Here is a 20814-nt window from a genome sequence, read left to right as displayed (position 1 = left end):
AAACCCTGTAAGGGCTGGTGAAACACTGCTCTGTTTTTTGTAAAATCAAAGTTAGCTACTGAACATGCCTATCATTGTTTTCACTGCTAATCAAATTATCTGGTAAGAAAACAAAGGCACAGGAATAAAAAGGCTTTCTGCGTCTTTCTCTTCTCCTTCTGCTGCCTTGTGAAACAATCCTGCTTCTCTGTTTCCAAGAAAATGGTCAGAACCAAAATGTTGTTTTCTCTGCCAAGCTTGAAAATTGTATTGTCTGCATGGTTCTTCTTTCTGATATCTGGTTTCATAAAGTTATCGCCTATCAGGTGCTGCGAGGTCAGGAGCTGAGAGGGGTAAAAGCTGCAGGTGATGAAAGATGATCAGAGAACTAAAACACAGTTTCAAAGATAAATCAAAATATAAGTTTGATCAATACATAAAAGAGAAATGTGTTCAAGTAGTAACAATGACTGCTTGCGTGTCTGAATTTTGTGCGCGTACATGATCGGGCTTCGGCCTTGGTAGATTAGTAGTGACAGTAGGAATGTGAGAAGATAAGAACCCAGACGACCATCATACATGATTTTACATGAAAGAAATTCATATGTGAATTTTACTAAATTATGCTTAACGTTGATCAGAAAATCACACAGTGTTTTTTAATGAATGGGAATTTTACCACATCCAATAAATAAGATAATAAAAATTTTGAAGGGATTCTGATAAGAGGAGTCACTGAGAGCCTGTACAGAGTCTGACATTGGTGTGTGTCTGCGGTGCAGGATGACGCTGAAAGACACACACCAGTCTCTGAATGTCTGACTTGTAAACCGTGTGATTTAATAAAAATAAATTGCATTAAATAAACTGTGATTGACAAAAACAGAGTTTTAAAAAGTAAAAGAAATAATTCATCTGTTAAAAAAAGGGATTATGTTACAATGAATGTGTCAAAGTACAGTTAAATAAACTGAATGAAACATGAAGTGAATTATATATATGAATGACCCAATGTCTGTGTTAAGATTGACAAAGAAAATAAAGTGATTTTAAAGTTTAAACTTTGTGTTAAATCATGTCAGTCTGATAGACAGAGACTGGATGGACATTAGGTGAGTAGACCTTAATAAAGTGACGTCCAATAAGAGAGGGGACAAAAAGGGTTCTTCTGCAAGATAAGGATCTAAGACATCCACAGCTGAAAGTGACACCAGAACCTGTGAACCTGCAAACTGGTTGTATATTTTTGACTTTCCAGTTTAGCTGTGTTAGATGGTTCATTCAGGATACATCATACTTCCACTGGGTGATTATCATCAACTTGGAACACAGCATAAATGCATCCAAAGGTCTGGTTGTGCTCATCCTTTCTCTAACCTGTGAGAGCAAATAGCTCTTACAGGTTACTCTAGCGCTGTAATTATGACCTTCCCTTGGGGCCTATTTTGCAGGCCACTAGAGTTAAGCCCAGGCATTAGAAGTATCACAATCATTGGAGGAGCTACCGTTAACACGTGGGACTAATAGGATTTGACCTGCAAGGCGACTCAGGTGTTTGCTTATCTGATCAGAGTGAGCAGGGGAGACACCTGGACGAGTAGTGGGAGAGTCCCCTCACCCAGCCCTGCATTGCCTCCTGGATAAGACTGATAGGATCAGAGGTTAGGAAGTTCTTATCAGAGAGCCGAATCCACACTTCCCGTATAGGAGTCGGGGATGCAGATGGACACACTGGCTGCTCCTTAAATCTGTCATTTCACCGATTTATTGTCATAAACCAAGTTGTAATCTAATTATAATTGCAACTATAACTGTAACTGTAATTATAATGAACAATTTATTGATTGAACATTCCAAAACATATTATTAGTCATTAATGAGAGATCTAATTTAAGACATAACACAGCTGCATCTCCATCCTTTTCAACTGTCTGCTGTTTGAAATGTATTATTCATGAACACAATGTTAACTAATACGCTAAGCATACTTTGTACTTTTTTAAAATTATTTTAGCATTAGTACATTGACCTGTAGTTAAGTGAGATTTAAATGATGTAAAACATAACATCTACTTCTGCACTACTGCCAGTGCCACTTTCCCAGCTTTAGCTTTCATGTAAACAGAAAGAAACAAAGCTTTTGTTGGGGATATTTTTTACAGTGCAGAGGATTTGTTCTGTTAGTTCAGCGGTTCTCAAACTGATGCCAGAAAGAAAAGGTTCAGTCAGCTGTGGACAAGTCCAAACATGACAGTCTACCAAAATTTAACCTGCCACTAAGTCGCCAGAGAACCTCAAGAAAAAGATGGAACAATGTCCTTCACTTATTGTCATTCATTATATTGTCACAGCCTTTATTTCGAGTCGTCTGTATGGTTAATAGCAGCGCCTGTCAACCATACTGACCTTGCCATCACTGGAAAGCCCACGTTTAGCTATTTACTGGCTGTCATTTGAGGAAGTGTCATCATTAGATGACACAATGTAGGATTTTGTTTTTTGGGGCAGGGGTGTGTCTCCTGTGGTTTTGCCTGAAAGCCTTTGTCAGCAGTATGTCACAAAGCACCAAGAGAAGCCTTTTTCAAATGATTATACTCGGGCGTTTTGGGGTTGTTTTTCTATGACACATTTTGGCAAAAAAATAAAAAAAACATTCTGAGACCAGATATTACTGATGAATTCACAGAAGTAGACAAAGTTAAGAAAAAGAGGCGACAACCTAGTGGGCCTCTTGAGCTGACACGGTTTGGGTCTGCTGTACAAAAGCACAAAAATGCTCTTTATCCTCTTATCAAACATTTCATGTTTGTTGAACATTACATCTTCTCAGAGCAAAGATTTCAAGCCAGCAAAAAGCAACTTCATCAAAACATTAACTGAGGAAAAACTCTCAAACTCTCAAAAAATCGAAACAAATGCAAACTCTTCTAGCAGCACATAGAACATATCTAATCCTATTTTTCTTTCATTTGTCACCTCTCTGTAGCAACATATGTACAAAATAGCCAAATGAAACAGCTCTAACATTGTAAGTCATCCCTCAGGATCAGTGAGTCGGCAGTCACATAACTTTTGAACATACTTGTCACCATGACTAAGCTTCATTCATGAGTGTGTCTCCATGCAAAAAGGCTGGGTGTGGGCACACTGGCACAGCAGATTTATCTCTCACTGACAAAGATAATATAATGCATTGTACTGTAAACAATATAAAAAATGTACAGGCCCATATTGTGGATCAGATAAACTGGTGTAATACAAACCATTGCAAATGAACGCTTAATGTGGAATCTTGTAGCCTCTTATTAAAACTGTATTTAGTATTTGCAAATTTTTCAACCATCAGTGAAAATGGTGAGATCGATTTCCCAGAAGTTGGAGGGGACAAAGCATTTAGACATTTTTACAGACATGATTTATAAGGCTTGGGACAGATGTATACTGGACATTGTTCTTTACAGTTTCAGTTAAGAAGCTGCTCACACCACTATTGTTTTATTCTTGCAACTGAGATTTCTAAATAAAAATCACAGAATCATGCTCTCTGTCGCTGTCTGACAAAACTTTAACCAGTTTCAGAAGCTGCTGAAGACACCGACTCCATGAAGGCTGTGAGCTTTCACAGACCACACTGAATGGATGGATGGATTAATTCATGAATGGATGAATAGTATGGTGGAAATTTCCACCAACTTATGATGGTCAAGATGATTTGTGGGCTTTGTACTTCTCTGTACTTCGCACAGAAATTAAGGACATTTGTGTTTGTTCAACTATTTCTTTGTTCTTACAGTGCTTCTTGGCAATCAATGTAAAGATATGTAAGTGATTTCTAACATAGACACCTTCGTACCTTCATACTTTCCAATTAGCAGGTGAAATATATCATATATATAAATATATGTATATTTATTAGCAAAAATATACATATATATTTAGCAGAAGACCTGCTCTACCTCCTAAGCTACAGCCACCCATGGGGGTCCTTATAGTGGTCACTAGATTGGTCACACATGGCTGTTGGAGGGCATCCCTTCAACCAGCATTTGTCACAAGTCTGCCATTGTGGTTGTGTTGGTAACGCCCAAGCCGATCTCACAGGAGGTGAATGGGATTGAGGTCAGCACTGTAGGCAGATCATTCCATCCTTTCTACTCCCAAATGCTGGAGGTAGTTTTTCATTATGCTAGCTCTGCGGGGGCTAGCATTGTCATCTTGGAGGACAGAGTTTGGTTGCAGATTGTGGAGATATGGAATTGCCACTGGTTGCAGAATCTCATCTAAATGAATCCTATGATAACAAGAATTGCTCTGCCAGTGAGAGAGACACTTTCCAGTGGCATAAAATGGTATTAAACTTCTGCAGCTAATTAAGATAAAAATGTTTGTTGTACCATCATTCCATCATGTAAACAGAACAGTTCAAAGAAATCATAAAAAGCTCAATGACATTCACCCATGATGAGTAGATAGAAACTCTTAACTCTGACTGTGTGTTGCTGCATTTTAGAAACATTTTAAAGGAAATTCATGACAAGCAATATGGTCTGCTGTGTTGTACACCCCATTTAAGAAGTGTGTACTTGGTTTTTTCAGTAATTTATTAGTCTGTTACGAAGGATCCATACAGTATATGAATGCAGTTTGCTAACCAAGCCTGCTAGCCCTACCAAATAACTTGGCATTCCACTCTCCCAAAAAAATCTAAAAGATAAAGCACAGAAATGTTGAGAGGGATATTGAGGCCCACCTTCTATGTGCATGGGAGAAACAAGCCAATTAAAGAAGATCTGAATACTTGTAACATATATATATATAAGTGTACATTTCAAATGTGAAAGAATTCTGTGTTGTATGAATGTAGAGATTGACTCATGTGTACAGCTACTGGCTAACTTTATATAATGTTTCACATAAACATGTCTTTACAGACTAAGAGAGGGGAAACGTGTGTGTGTGTGTGTGTGGAGTCGGTGTATGGTAGATCTTACTAACTAGTAATGACATTGTTTTCATTGCTATATGCTGCATTCCACACAAATACCAGCTGCCAAAACAAATGGACACATGCTATGGACACACAGAAAGGTCGGTTGAAGGTTGTGTTCTTTGCATGCTTTCACATTGACCACTCACAATTTTTTGCATGGCAGAGCAGCAAAAGGATTTCTCACTTTTAGTTCAGAAAGACAAGAAAACGCATTGTGTTCATCGGGATTTATTATCATCACACATTTACACATATGCCCTGTGGAGTCACACTCAGGGACTGGTTGAGCAACGCAGACATTTGCAGAGTCCGTGGTGTAGGAAATATGATGATGATGCTGTTCAAGTTGTTTGTACAGAATGTTTTCTCTAAGTATTCTGCACAAGCAGGTGCAAAATAAGTAAGTACTGTGTGACACAAATGCATGCTGTGCATCCCTAGAATATTAAAGAAACAACAACCATGCTCCTGACAGCTGTCTCTGCAGACACCGGATTAATACATATGATCTAACAAGAGACTGTTTTAAAAATCACCTCAATGAACTGAAAGGAATCATCAACATCTTTTAGAATCACCAGTTCTACAAGAAAAGAAACTTCTTTGTAGTTCAGGGAACCAAGAAACACAGTCAAACCAACACTGCAGCCGAAAATCTGATGAGTCTCCCAAGATTTGAATGGTTATGATACAATAAATCTTTAAACTGTGTTCTTGGAGCCAAACTACAATGGCTCCATGCACCTATTCGATTTGACAATAGTTCATCTAGACCAGGGGTCCCCAATCCCAGTCCACGAGGGCCGGTGTCCCTGCAGGTTTTGGATGTGTCCTTGATCCATCACAGCTGATTTAAATGGATACATTACCTCCTCAACATGTCTTGAAGTTCTCCAGAGGCCTGGGAATGAACTAATTGTGTGATTCAGGTGTGTTGACCCAGGGTGAGATCTAAAACCTGCAGGGACACCAGCCCTTGTGGACTGGGATCGGGGACCCCTGATCTAGACTCCCACCAAGTGCGTTTTATCATAAATTTCCTTAACAAACTTGCTTTCAGCTCTTCTTGAATAATAATAATAAGAAGAGGAATTTCCAGGCACATTTCACGAAGCAGAACGCTAGTGATGTGTGATACCACTGATTTCCTTTCCGATCCGATACCAAGTAATATTCAGGGTGGTATCGACGATACTGATCCGATACCGATACTTTGTACAAAAACTTATTTTATTTGTTGTATCTCAAATTATAGCGTCATAATGATTACAGGACATCACATTACTTGTTCTTATCACTTAATAATGCAGAGTTCATCATACAGAAATAAAAAATCTGAAGTTGCGCTATTTGAACACGTTGCCTGCCTGCAGCACTAAAGGACTCAGTGAGAGACGTCTGTCTCGCCCTAGCAGCACCTGTCCCGCTCCTCCTCTTTAGTTCGCCTCAACATACCCTCGTCATATTCTGTGATATGATTTACTCTGAGGTGTTTGACAAGGTTAGTGATGTTGCAGCAACACCTCACTTTTTTGCCACATGTATCGCAAACCACGTCTCAGCTGTTTGTGGAGGTAAAATACGTCCGCACAATTACGCTCAGCCATTGTTGTGAGTGCGCACGCCAAGGGGCTGCGAGACATTTATACAGCCGTATTTCGCACATGACTATGAAAGGCGGAAGAGGAAGTAGTTCCTTCGAATGTAGACAATCCGAATGTTATAGTTTCTTTCCACTGTGTTCCTGTTAATGATAAACTACAAATTTACCCTAAATTACTAAAATATCGATATTTTAATGTGAGAATCGATTCTAGAACATAAATGATTGGTATCGGAGGAATCGATATTTCAGGATCGATCCACACATCACTACAGAACGCAGTCTTCAGAGATCTCTACGTGAACACTGTGATACATCTGACCTTCAGTCCGAAGCAGAAACCCAGACCAGTCTTAAACGAAAGCACAAGTAAAACTTTTTTACTCACAAACATATCTTTGATTGTTAAGAATTTATGATCTTGTCTTTTATACATATCTGTGGTGCTTGCATACTGCAATATCACCACATAATATAGTCCAAAAGGTGGAAGTTTGTAAACTTTTTAAAAATGAAAAGCCGTGTACACTTGTGCCCTTCAAAAATTCCTTGTATACTGTACCTTCTTGCACGTCTCTGTTTCCTGTGTTGTTAGAAATCAAACTGTAACTTTAGGAAAAATTATGCCAAAAGCACATTTACAATTACTTAACCTTCCTCTCGTGTTAGGGTCAGCACCGACCCATTTTAAATTTCAAATGCATAAAAAAAATCACAAACATTTGTTTATTGTATCAAGGCTTTTTGACTTTGTCAGGAACCTCTATTTCTACAAAATAAAACAAAATAAAATATTTTCACTAAATTATAAAATGCCCTAGTTGAAATTATGACATTTGTGTTGTTAGGGTCGGTTTCGACCCAGGTATAATATTATGAGTATAAAGCAATAATTAAAGCCAAAATTGAAATCATAAGTGCACTGTCAGCTAAAACATTGACAGCAAGCTCCTCTCCTAATCATATGAGCTTTAGGGGATTCTTATTTTGCGTGTTTTTTGCAGTATACCTGCAGAAAAACAAAACAAAATAAAGACGGGACATGTCAAGAATTCACTCATTTGAGTGGACATTTGACTTCCAGAGTGCACATTTACAATTTGCAGCATACAAAAATGAGAAGAAGATTCACAGTGAGCCAAGTTCTGCATCATATTTTTGGTGAAAATGAAGGAGAGGACACAGAGCAGCATAGCGTTTCAGATGGGCAGGTTTCTAGGAGGAAGACAATGTAGACTATCATCCAGAAGACACAGACACATCTGATCATTTTCTGGGCAACGATGTCACTTCACACATTTGATATCATTTTGATTAAGGAGTCCTCAGATTTGACAACAGAGAGACCAGACCGAGGTCTGACAAGCTTGCTCCCATCAGGGATGTCTGGGAGAGATGGGTGCAGCTTCTCCTCTGATGTTCATCCCAGGGCCAGAGGTGACAGTGGATGAACGTCTTGTCCACTTTTCGAGGAAAATGCCCCTACCGGCAATACATACCCAGTAAGCCAGAAAAATATGGCAGAAAAATCTGGGAAGCCTGTGATGCAAAAACCAACTATGGCTGGAATGTACAGATTTTCACAGTCAAAGCTGCGAGTGGCACCCCTGAGAAGAAACAATGAAAATGTGTGGTCCTCGATATGACCACTGGACTGCAGGGTCACAATATCAGCTGTAATATTTCATTTTATTTTTTACCAGATATGACCTCGGACAAGAACTTCACAAAGGAAACTTCACAAAGATGTAGCTGTATCATTGGGAAGTGATAAAAAGCCCACAATTACCCACGACTATAACCAAAAGAAAGGAGGAGTGGACTTTTTCTTTTTTTCAGTTTATATTAAAGGTCTACTGCTAAAAAACAACAATTTTTTTTGTCTTTTCTTGATATAAATATCTATGGGTCGAAATTGACCCGTAACACCATAGATGTCATTTTAGTAATTAATCTTAAAATGAAAAAGATCAATAAAACAGATTTATTTAAGAGATGTGTCCTATACCCCTCAGTAATAGTCAGGTAACACAAAAACCTTTTATTTATTAATATGATTCTCTTGAGGTTAATTTTACAATTTTTTTCAATTGAAATCGAGGGGTATAGTGACAAAAAAAGACCCACAGGCCCACACCAAAAGTATTAAAACCAACATTTTCATGGATAAGGAAGCCTAACAAGATAACCAAGAGATGAGAAACAAATTGGATGATCACTTATTGTTTTTAGTGTATTTTATAACTGATTAAATTCACGGGTCAAAACTGACCCGTTAACATAAGAGATGATAACAGAAAGCTAACACAAGAGGAGGGTTAAGACCGTTTTTAATTTCATTTCTTTAGACCAAATCCCCTGTACACATATACGGACTCAGAGGATTAGCAGCCTACAAAAAAACGGTTTCCCCAGGCCCCTTGAGTGAAAATACCAGGTAATAAAATAATTTCTAGTGTCTGTGTACATATCTGTGTCTGGCACAAGGAAACGTTTTTGACAAGTTGTCTGTATTCTTTCAATAAATTATCTTTTTCTAAACAGCCCTCACCACTGCGCAGTCTGCTCCCCAGCCCACTGATAGCAACCATCATAATGCCCCACCCAGCTTCCAGCACCTTTCGCCACTCCGGCACAACACACAAACCGACAAAGCTTTGCGATCTCCCCAGCATGCAGAGTCTGATGTCGATGTCTTCCCTATAGATGGTATGCTTTTAAAATTGTTTTAAAGCTGCATCACAATGTCATTGTATTCTTATCTTCAAAACACCAATTTATACTCCTGAATGTCCTCTTGTTGTGATTTCTTTTCTGTAGATTCCAGAGACTCTGTGAGGCCACTATTACCAGGCAAGTTCAAAAATCTTGGAATTTCACAGTTTACATGGTAAACAAATATACGTGACAGGCAAAAACTAGTAAAAACTTTTAGCAGTTACAAGAACTAACAAATGAATATCCAACAAAAGGGAATAGAAATACATTGTACTGCAAATACTTTTGTTTATTCTTTGTATGACTTGAAAATCAGGCTTTAGGGAAAACTAAATGACATGTTTCTATCATCAATTGCATGAAGTAAACACACAAGCACTTGCATACACATTTAAGACACCTCCTGGGTGAGGTGCTCCGGGCATGTCCCACCGGGAGGAGACACGCTGAAGAGATTATATCTCTTGGCTGGCCTGGGAACGCCTTGGTGTTCCCCTGGACAAGCTAGAGGAGGTGACAAGGGAGAGGGAGGTCTGAGCTTCTCTGCTTGGGCTGCTGCTGCCGCGACCCGGCACCGGGTAAGTGGAAGAAGATGGATGAATGGAAGTGAATATAACTAAACTGACTGCTTACTTGCAGGTGGAGAGAGATGAGGTCTGAGAAGAGGTGATGTGAATCCGGGTTAGCAGAATGGTACAATAGGGCTGACCTGAGTTCCAAAGGTTCGAGGAGTGGTGGTGGCAGGAGGGCAGGCAGATGAAGCACTGAGAGATTTCCAAATGAGACAGTGAATTATCCAGGAGTCTGGAAGGTGGGCTAGAGCCAGAGTGATGAGCCGAGGGGATTTCCAGGTAAGTCTTAAGTCTCCCACGCCTGATTGTCTCCAAACCAGCTCCAGGTGTGGAAAGCTGGTGAGGGGAATCTAAACCGAATTACAGTTGACAAAAAAGCTGCCATAATGTCTTATAAATGTGTTCACTCACTACCTGTAAAAATACAGCGGTGTTCTGGCAAAAACAGCTACCAGTACTTTACAGTTTTATTTATTTTACAATATTTTAGTATTTTATAATTCAACTAATTTTTACAGTGTGTTGAGATGGATGACTGACAGACTATGATTAGAAGAATTATAAATATACCTAAATATAAGTGCTTTCAAAGTACTTTTTGAAATGTGTGTATGTCTGTATGAACGATGCTTGTAGTAAGAAACTCTTAGGGTGCGCAGAACAGCACTTTCAATGTACCTGTCCAGTTCAGTCCTGACTGAGGACACCTCTGTGTTTGCCATAGAAAGACTGAATACTTTTTGGGGAAATGCAATAATTACTGTGTGTTTTAGAGCATTTTTACCTCTATGTGGAAGAATTCTTCTCACATTGAAAAGTAACTCAATGAGTCACTGAAGGAAAGGATTTCAATAAGCCAAGATGAGGCTCTCAGAAAATATCAAGATAATGAGAAATTTAAATAAGAGAGAAGACTGTAAGAATGTGAGGGAGCAGAAGAGAATCACATTTCTATTAACACCAAGGTCATTTATCCAGCCCCACTCCTCAGCTGCATTCAGAGGGAAACAGCAAATCTCATTTTCTGTGTTTCTCATAAGTGGCGGATCAACCACACTCACTTATCATTCTCTTATGTGCTGTCTGCTCTGTTTTTCATTCTTATCTGCTTTGTTTTTACTAGTTGCAATGGTCATTGGCGGGGAGTTGATTAGGACACCAGAAGCTGTTGAGCTTTTTCATGCAGTTGTAGTCTTATACAAATAATCCAGTCAGCCCTCTAGTCATGTATATATCCAAGTATCCAACCTGCACATGCTGTTTATTATATGTGAATGAAATGTTTAAAAAATAACTACCGATTTATTGTAATTAAAACCTGCCAATGTAACGATTTTCATCAAAACCAAAAGGCAATGTATGCTATGGTTTTCAGAATGATCAGTGTGGGTGGCCGTTGTGTTTCTGAAATAAGCAACATCTTTGCTTAAAAAAACATTTTTTTGGGTTGGCATCTATCATTAAGCATGATACACACACACACACACACACACGCAGTAACACAGTATAGTTCTGTGCAGTTGTATTGTGAGTCACACCTCACATGGACGTATAGCACATAGCACCTTCATTTTTAAACACACATTGTGAAAGCTTTAGGTTTTAAAACAATGATCATCTCAGTGAAATCTGTTCTGTATGTGTTTGGACTTACCTGTTGTCGTGGTTGTTGTTGAGTCTGAGACCTTGCATTTTTTCGTGTGAGACTGATACCTGACAACTTTTTTCCTGAGACCTGACGATGTCCTAAAATGTACACCGTACTCCGGTCTCAGTCCGCCTGCACCCACCACTGGCCCTGGTCACTTGGGCGTTTTAGTGTTGATGATGTTCACGTCTCGGATAGCCTCGGTTAGGGCAATTCCGCTTCCAGTGTCCATGCTTACCACAGGAAAAGCAGGCGTCTGGGTCTCCTCCCCACTGCTGTCGTTGTTGATTGCGTCCTTGGTCACGTCTTCCTCCCCGGCCTCGGCCGCGCCAGCTGCCTTTACAGTGGAAGCCACCCCACGGTTCACTGCAGCCTTGTACAGCGTTAAGGCTGCGTTGTGGAGGTCGGCGCTCTGTTTTTCCTCTTTCTTGCTTTTCCTTTCGTCAAGGTGGTTCTGAGCATGGCGGGCATGGCGTCGTAGTTCTGTTAGCCGAGGTTCATTTTCCCTCCCCACTTGCGAACACCTTACTTTGGCTGCCACATCTGATCTTAGTCCCCGTAAAATATGGCCGCAGAGCTGGTGCTCACATGTGGAGGCGGTGACGCCTGTCATGTCGTCCTTCGGTATTCCACCATTAGCTTCAAACACATTTATCATACGATGTATGAAATAATCCACAGATTCATCCTGTCTTTGCTTGTAAGTCTGTCAATATCCATAGTTTTCTTCATGCTCGTAGGTCAGGTGTCTTACCCCCAGCGTAGGGTCAGGCAAATGCGGTGATATTTTCCTCACATTGCATGGTTCCAGCTTGCCTGCTGCTGCGCGTCCAATTTCTTGACCCGTGGGACAATATTTAGGCTGATCCGTGGCAAAGGTCGTAATATCCATTAGCCCGCGGTGTGCTCCGTGTGTGGCCAAGTGCTTGGAGGGCCCCTCTCGGCCCTCTGCCCGGTTTGAGTGTCACTTCTAACGCTTCCTCTTGGCGGAGCTGCCGCTCTCCAGCCGCTGAACTGGCGCTGCCGTCTTCTGGCGGTGTGTCGTGTGGTGCAGAGCAGGATCAGGAGGGAAAGGAGTCCAGGTCGGCATCGGCTTTCAGGCCCTGCAAAACAGCCTGTACTAGGGCACAAGGAGAAGCACAAACAGTGCGTGAACAGGGAAATGATGTTTTGTTCTCCGTGTTATACAGAGGCGGAAGAGGCGCTGAGGCAGATTGTGCATCAGCCTCCCTTCCATGCACTTCTCTAGGCAACTCTTTCAGGGCTGCTTTCTTTTCCCTCCTTTCTGCTTCCATCATCCACATTTTCAAACATTCCTTCTCATCGCTTACCCTACGCAAATCTACAGTGTTAACTTTCCCTTTCTTCAATAATTTTGCTTCCTCCTCCCGCAACTGTTTCGGAGAGGTACAGTTTCACGTGTTATTGTCTAAAACTTTATAAGTCAACAGCTCATTTGTTCTAGCTAATGAGGTGTAATATTCATGTCGCAGAAGAGTTATTTATTTGTAAAAAGGTATTTTAAGTTCACTAGCTTCAGGTCCCTTTTCAGAAAAGAATTATACAGTAAGAATTATACAAAAAGGCTTTTTTCAGAGAAGACAGAACGGGTTAACAACCCAGCAATGGAGGATGATCAAGACTTGAAAGCTGGTGCTACTAATTCCTACAGCTGTTCCAACTTTTCTGGATTTCTTCCCCCTCTGTCTGCATAAAAGCAGTGCTGGAACACGCTGTGGTACCATACCCTCGTGAGCATCAGTTGAACAGTATTGTACTGCAGAAAGTAGAGTGTTGCTATAAAAATGGCAAGAAAAAGGGCAATTGACAATGGAAGAGAGACAGACCATCATAAGACGTATAAATGTAGGTCTGTGCTACAGAGAGACTGCAAAAAAAGTTAAGGTGTCAGCGAGGACAGTTTCCTTCAAAGGCTCAGAAACAAACTGTAGCAGGAAGAGATCTGCAGACCCAAAGACACGACTGAACTGAAGTTTCTGAGAGTTAACAGGCGGCTCACAGGAAAACAGCTTCAAGCAGCTTCATAGTGGTCGTAGTGAGCAAGTCTCAGTTTCAGCTGTGGAGAGAAACTTCGTTTGACAGGATGAGCTGCAGCAAGAAAGCCAGACGTCAGAATAAGACAAAGAGGCTTGTCTGGGCCATGAAACACCACCACTGGACTACTGAAGCCTGGAAGAAGGTTTTATGGACTGATGGATCAACATTTGAAATCTTTGGTTCATCACGGAGGATCTTTGCACACCATCGAGTAGGTGAAAGGTTGGTTCCACAGTGTGTGGCATCAACTGTCAAATGCTGAGAGGAAATGTCTTTCAGTTGACAGTGGATTATAACCCTGCATCACAAAAAGTGGAAAAAGATGTATAAAATGTACACAAAAGCAGAATTTTAAAATGTACAATCATGTAAAAACTGCAATTAATGTCAATATTTTGCTTTAATATCTTTTTTAAATTATAAATATATGCTTAGACTGAATTTGACGGTAGACACATGTTTCTTATAAACACACTGTCATAAACCTCACCTGACACATTCACCCTGTGAAAGGAGTCCCACATACACAACTGAGCTCTAAGGACTATACCCCAGTGTTGCCAGTGCTGCTGACTGGAAACAAGCCATGCCTCCTTTCCAGTACCTACATAAAGGAAGTTGAGGGGGAGAGAGCCACCAAGACAAAAGTCAACCTTCACTCAGGCAACATGGTGCTGTGAATAATCTCAAGCACTCAGAGAACCAAATAACTAATAGACTTGACAAATTTATAGATAAACATAAAATAATAATGGACAGTCAGTATGGTTTCAGATCAAATAGATCAACATTCATGGCATTAATGGAACTAATTGAAAATATCACCAATAATATAGACAATGCACAGTTGGTGTTTTCATTGACCTAAAAAAAGTTTTTGACACAATTAATCATGAAATATTACTTGATAAACTGGAGCACTACGGCATTAGAGGAGTGGTGCTAGAGTGAGTCAGGAGTTATTTGAGAGACAGGCAACAATTTGTAAAGCTTGGTGAATATCAATCAGAGTGCCTGGACATTGTTTGTGGAGGTCCACAGGGGTCAGTATTGGGACCAAAGCTGTTTATCCTCTACATCAATGATATATGTAAAACATCTGATATATTACAGTTTATTTTATTTGCAGATGATACAAATATTTTTTGTGCTGGAGAGAATTCACAGCAGCTTTTGGAAATTGTCACACAAGAAATGATTAAACTGAAAACAAGGTTTGCCAGAAACAAGTTTTCACTAAATTTGAATAAAACTACATTTATGTTATTTGGAAATTGTAAAAAAGATGCCGGAGGAAAATTGTTGATAAATAATGTTGAAATAAGTTTCTCATATAAAATTTCTGGGTGTGATAATAGACAACAAAATCTGCTTGAAACCTCACATAAAGCATATACAAGCTAAACTGTCCAGAAGAATCTCTGTTCTGAGTAAAGCTAAACATTTTTTGCCTTCCAAATCACCCTGCCATCATACACTGCCATATTTAGAATACTGTGTGGAAATCTGGGGAAATACACACAAAACTTCACTTCAACCATTGTGTGAAATTCAGAAAAAAGCAATCAGGATGATTACTTAAGCAAGATTTAGAGACCACACTAACATTATGTTCTTGAAATTAAAGATTCTGAAGTTTATGTATCTTGTAAAATATAAAACTGCAAAAATGATGTACAAAGTCAGATATAATATGTTATCAGGAAATGTACAGAGGATGTTTTTTGACAGAGAAGGGGACTATGAATTGAGGGGAAAATTAAACATGAAGACTCTTAAAGCACGGACAAAGTTTAAAACCTTTTGTGTTACCATTTGTGGGGTAAAACTGTGGAACAGTTTTACTGTGGACCTACAGCAATGTTCAAGCATTAGTCAGTTCATAAAGATGTTTCGAAAACTGCTTTTGGAAGAATATGAAACTGATAAAGTTGATCAGCCATTGTATATGTAACTATGCTAAATTGTATGCATCACTGTAGCTATGTTAATACATGTCCTTCATTCCTTGTTTATTTTGTGGGGTAAGTGATGATGGGAATTAGGGGTAACAATGAATAGTGGGATTCAATAGAATGTTGAGCATGGGGTAGGGACTAATAAGTATGTTATACTTCTTCCTACTCCATTTCATGTAATTTCATGTCATTTAGACTCTATTTTATTTTATTTATTTTCTTTTTTTGTTTTGTCTGAGCACGTACGTGTGTGTATTTACATATATATTCGTATTTGTACATGTAAATGCAAGTATGTGTACTTGTATATATATTTTTTTTCTGTATATGTCTTAAATAAAGATACAATAACAATAACAATACTGACTCCCCCCTAGGAATTACCTTTTTTCCCTGCTCTCCGTGAACTAGCCCCATAGATCCATAAAATCGAACACAGGTATGGTCAGGAACTATTTTTGCCCCAGAGCCATCTGTGAGGTAAACCATACCCACACACCACAAATATACCTACCTGGAGCCCCCACTATGACCTTCTATAGAATAATGTAAATATTGTCACACTCACCGAACAACTCCACGAATACGTGCTTAAACTATTTATCTGACATCAGAGTGTATCATCATACATACACAATACAGTATGTTACAGTATGTTAGTTAAGGACACCAGACATGTACAGAGGTATGTGCTTGCATAAATGACTGGTCTTGAATCACAGTTACACACTATGCAGACAGTTCAATGTTTAATTGATGAGACATAACAAAAGTATCAGTGTCCTCCAAATAACCAAAACAGGGAAAATGCTTTGCTGTTGTTTGAAAAGTCTCCACCAGCCTCTCACTCAAATCCTGCATCTCTAACCTGCCCCTATTATTTCATTGAGGCCAATCTAGTACACCTGGAGCTGTTTCCTTCACACCCTACTGGCCAAATAATTGGATGGGTCATATCAACACAATATATATAAAAAAGTTAGGTTTGTATAACTCTAACACTATGTGTGGATGCAATCTTTATGTTTAATATTTAGAACAGTTGTCACAGGTAAAGACAAAGAGCCAAATTCAGAGCTAAAAAAAACAAAGATAAAGAAATCTCACCCTTCAGGAGGACTAGCAGAGGGCAAAGCACAGTAGAGAGACAGTTTAGGTGGCAACTATGAGTTAGACTAGTCGAGGCATACCTCAGGGGCCCGCCCTATTGTTTCCTTGCCACTGAGAGTACACCTTGGATGAATCAGTGGAGAACAGCTGGCTTCTTTTCCTGGCTTTCTAGCTTTTATTTTTCTGGTTTACCTCTTGAGGCTGAGAGACTTTGCTTGGTAGTGCGGACATCTTGTTGTATTTCTTAGGCACCTGTGGCATCACATTTTTCTGCATTTCTGGTAGCTGGCTAACCTCCTCCTGTGATTCCTTGATCATGGCCCCTAGTTGCCTTCCCCAAGGAGGGTACTGCTCCTTATGGCTGTTCATCTCATTGCCAAGTATCTTAAAAAGATCACTGGTTAGTCTCAGTGGTGGTGGTCACAGTGGGGATTGTCCTTAATGCTGCATTTATATCTTCTAGTAGGCTTTCATAGGGTACTTCACACAGTCTTGGCTATTGGCCACAGGGCGGTCCAGGTTTCCAGTTTCTCTTTCAGGTCAGCTACTCTTTCATTCAATGCAGCAGTTGTTCTTGGGCCTTGGTACCCCATCTTTGAGTGTGGGGACGATGACACCTCCCCATTGACATAACATCTTTGCTGTTCCTATTGCTGTAGCAATGTATTGTAACTCATCAGTCTGTAGTTGTGATAACAGCTGCTTCTTGTGGATCTTGGACCACTCAGCAGGATGTCTGGGGTGAGTGCTGATTGTGCTTTCTAGTGCTTGTACACAGGTGTCAGAGGTTAACAGAGAGACTGAGCCATTGTAACTGCACTGCTCTAAGACTGGGTGCTGGATGACTTTGTTGACAGCAAGAGGATAGTGGTGAGGGGGGTTGGTTGTAGACCTGATCCACTGTAATGCCGGAGTACCTTCTCTTCCTAAACAAGAGAATAATCTGGACACTGGTTTATTTTCGATAGGAATCACAATGAGATTTAAAAGGCAGCCGGACAGAAGGACACCGAGCTTTAACACATACGGGACAGAGGCTGATTGGCATGCAGAAGGCGAACAAGAAAATGATTGGACCAGAGTAATGACTACAGATTCGACAGTTTTGAGCGTCATCAGACTGGGAAGAGTTCCCACCCTGAAGTCAGCCACACCTGCTGCTTTTCAGCCCTCGCCAGCTGCAACTGATCCACTGTACAGATCGAGATTTGGAGTTCATGGGTTCATGCCACAGACACGAGCAATGTGTGGGATTTTGGATAAATTGCCACAGGAGTCACAGTGTGGGGACTGTTACATAGTTATTCACTTTTGTTCACTGTAAATAAATTCACTGTCTCTTTTTGGAAAAGACCTGCGTTTGGGTCTGGCTCTTACCACAGACGTGACAACAACAGTTGCCTCCAGTTGCATCTTGAAGGAACGAATTGTGTAAATGGTTATGTTAAAATTACAGTTATTGATAGCAGGTGGCAACCCAAAGGTGTTTAAATCGAAGGCAGTTATTTAAAATATCAACAAAGACTCCTGTTTCACCAATAGCCATTTGAGGCAAGTGAGACAACTGTCTTAGACTCCCCATGTTAAAATCCCAAACTTTAAGAGAAGATACGATAAGATAACCATTATTAGTTCCACACATGGGAAATGTGTTTTGTTACAGCTGAAAGTGGACAGTGCAAAGTTACATAGCAAAAATTAGAAACACACTGGAATAGAATACGATGATAAGAATAAATACACAATAGAATAAAATAAAATACTATATACAATAGAATAAGGTAGAATACAAATGCTATATACAACTGAGAAAAATACAATGATGTCAGAAAAGAGTATTGCACTTAGTGTTATTGCTATTGCACATGTGTGGATGTGTGTGTTTGATCAGTTGAAGTCTTTGTTATGGAGTCTGACAGCCGTGGGGAGGAAAGACCTGTGAAATCTCTCCGTCCCACATCGCGGGTGCCGCAGCCACTAAAGGAGCTGCTCAGTGCTGTCTCTTGCATGGGGTGGAAGATGTTGTCCAACAGGGATGACAGCTTAGCCACCATTCTCCTGTCACTCACCACCTCCACTGGGTCCAGAGGGCATCCTAGAACAGAGCTGGCCCTGCGGATCAGCCTGTTCAGTCTCTTCCTGTCCCCAGCAGAGATGCTGCTGCCCCAGCAGACCACACCGTAAAAGATAGCTGAGGCCACCACAGAGTCATAGAAGGTCTTCAGGAGTGGGCCCTTCACTCCTGAAGACCTGACTCTCCACAGCAGGTACAGCCTGCTCTGCCCTTTCCTGTAGAGGGTGTCTGAAGTCCAGTCCAGTTAATTGTTCAGATGTACACTAAGGTACCTGTAGCTGTCCACAGCCTCAATGTCAGTAAATTGAATGTTCAGTGGTTGCAATGGAGGATGTTTGTGCCTGTGGAAGTCTGCCACCAACTCTTTGGTTTTACTAGTGTTGATCTGGAGGTAGTTCTGCTGGCACCAGTCCACAAAGTCATGGGTCAGTTTTCTGTACTCCTTGTCGTCCCCATTAGTGATGAGCATTCAGTTCTATTCAATGTTATTTATATAGCACCAAGTCACAACTATCACACAACAGGTGTAAGGTTGTAAGGCAAAGACCCTACAATAATACAGAGAAAACCCCAACAATCAGAAGATTCCTTATGCACAAGCACCATTTAAAAGAATACATAAGTCTCCCCAGTAACAACTCCACAGTGGGTATCTTTATGGATACTCTTCAAAGTTAAAACAAAAATTAAAAATTAAAGTTATTTTTTTTTGCTTTCAGTGTCACAAAGTAGTAGAACATGAAAACAAAAGGTTACCTGAAAGCAAGTTAAGCAGAGTTTTTAGCTGTTTTGAAAACATCACTGAATCAACAGAGCTGAGGCTCAGTGGGAGAGAATCCCACAGTGTGGGGGCCACTGTGGCTAAAATTTTGTCTCCTTTAGTTCTCAGCCAGCAACCAGCAAGCCCTGATCACATGACCTCAGGGACTAGCTGGGGATGTATGCAGGTAAAAAAAACACTCAGTGATGTACACTGACGAAGAGCTCTGAAGTCAGAACCAGAATCTCAAAGAAAACTTAAGTGAATGGAGCTCCAGAGCACCAGAGTAAGTTATGATGTGATTGAGTCATAAGCCTCGTAACGTCGGTCTGAACAACCTGCAGGAGTCCCAGGGAAGTTTTCTTAAGACATGTGAACAGTGAATTACAATAATCCAGGCATGAATAAAAATGTCCATTTCAAAGCATGACACGGTGGAACTTAACTTGACATTTCTGCAGTGAAAAAGCAAGAGTGAACTTAGATTTAACCTCTTAAGCCCCAAGCCTACCTGATCTCCTGCTTTTTGCCCCTGTATGAGGGGGCGTTGGGGCTTAAGAGGTTAATGTCCAAAGTGAAGGCTGAGTCAAAAGCTACCCCAAGGTTCTCGATGAACGGTTGAGCAAATGTGGCAGGGGAACCTAAAGTTTCCATTAGCTTAGGCACAAATCTGTTGGGGGCACAAACAAGGACTGATGTCTTTTCTTCTTCATTAAGTTAGAGAAAATTGTAAGCCATCCAGCTTTTAATAACTAAGAAACATCTTGCGGATAAAAAGTGTAATCTTTAAGAGGGACAGCAAACACATGGCTTGGTGGGAGAAGATACAAAGTGCTGGAAGTTCACATGGTCACAATGAGTTGCAGTCTCCAACCACTGCCTCGCCCTTGTGACTTTGGCATTAACCATCTTTTTCTCATTACACCTAAAACATGTTGAGGACTGATGGGCCAGCAGTTTGTGCGAATCATACTCTCAAAAATCTATACCATGTTCAAACCCTAAAAACTGTGAGGATGTCAAGAGGCTTGTATATAGTGAAAATATGCATGTAACCGATACTGTAGATGCTGCCTTCAATGTAAGTTGGTTCCAGAAAGCCTCTGTGATGTTTAGTTTGTGAGTGGATCCTTAGTACATGGAATCACTCTGTGCTTGTGAATACAAAAATACAAACACACACACACGTCTCAGCTCGGGGCTCTGTGGAGACTCTGGCACACTGCTAGCACCTCAAATGCATCTCTTACACTCAGGATTACCGTTGACAGATGGGGAGCTGAACTGATCCGCCCACAAAAAATGTGTGCGAGTGCAATGTGTGTTATTGTCGTGTGGATTTGC

This window comes from Neolamprologus brichardi, chromosome 2, assembly GCF_056152115.1.
Source record: "Neolamprologus brichardi isolate AB-2024 chromosome 2, ASM5615211v1, whole genome shotgun sequence".
NCBI lineage: Eukaryota > Metazoa > Chordata > Actinopteri > Cichliformes > Cichlidae > Neolamprologus > Neolamprologus brichardi.
This window is presented reverse-complemented; position numbering follows the sequence as displayed.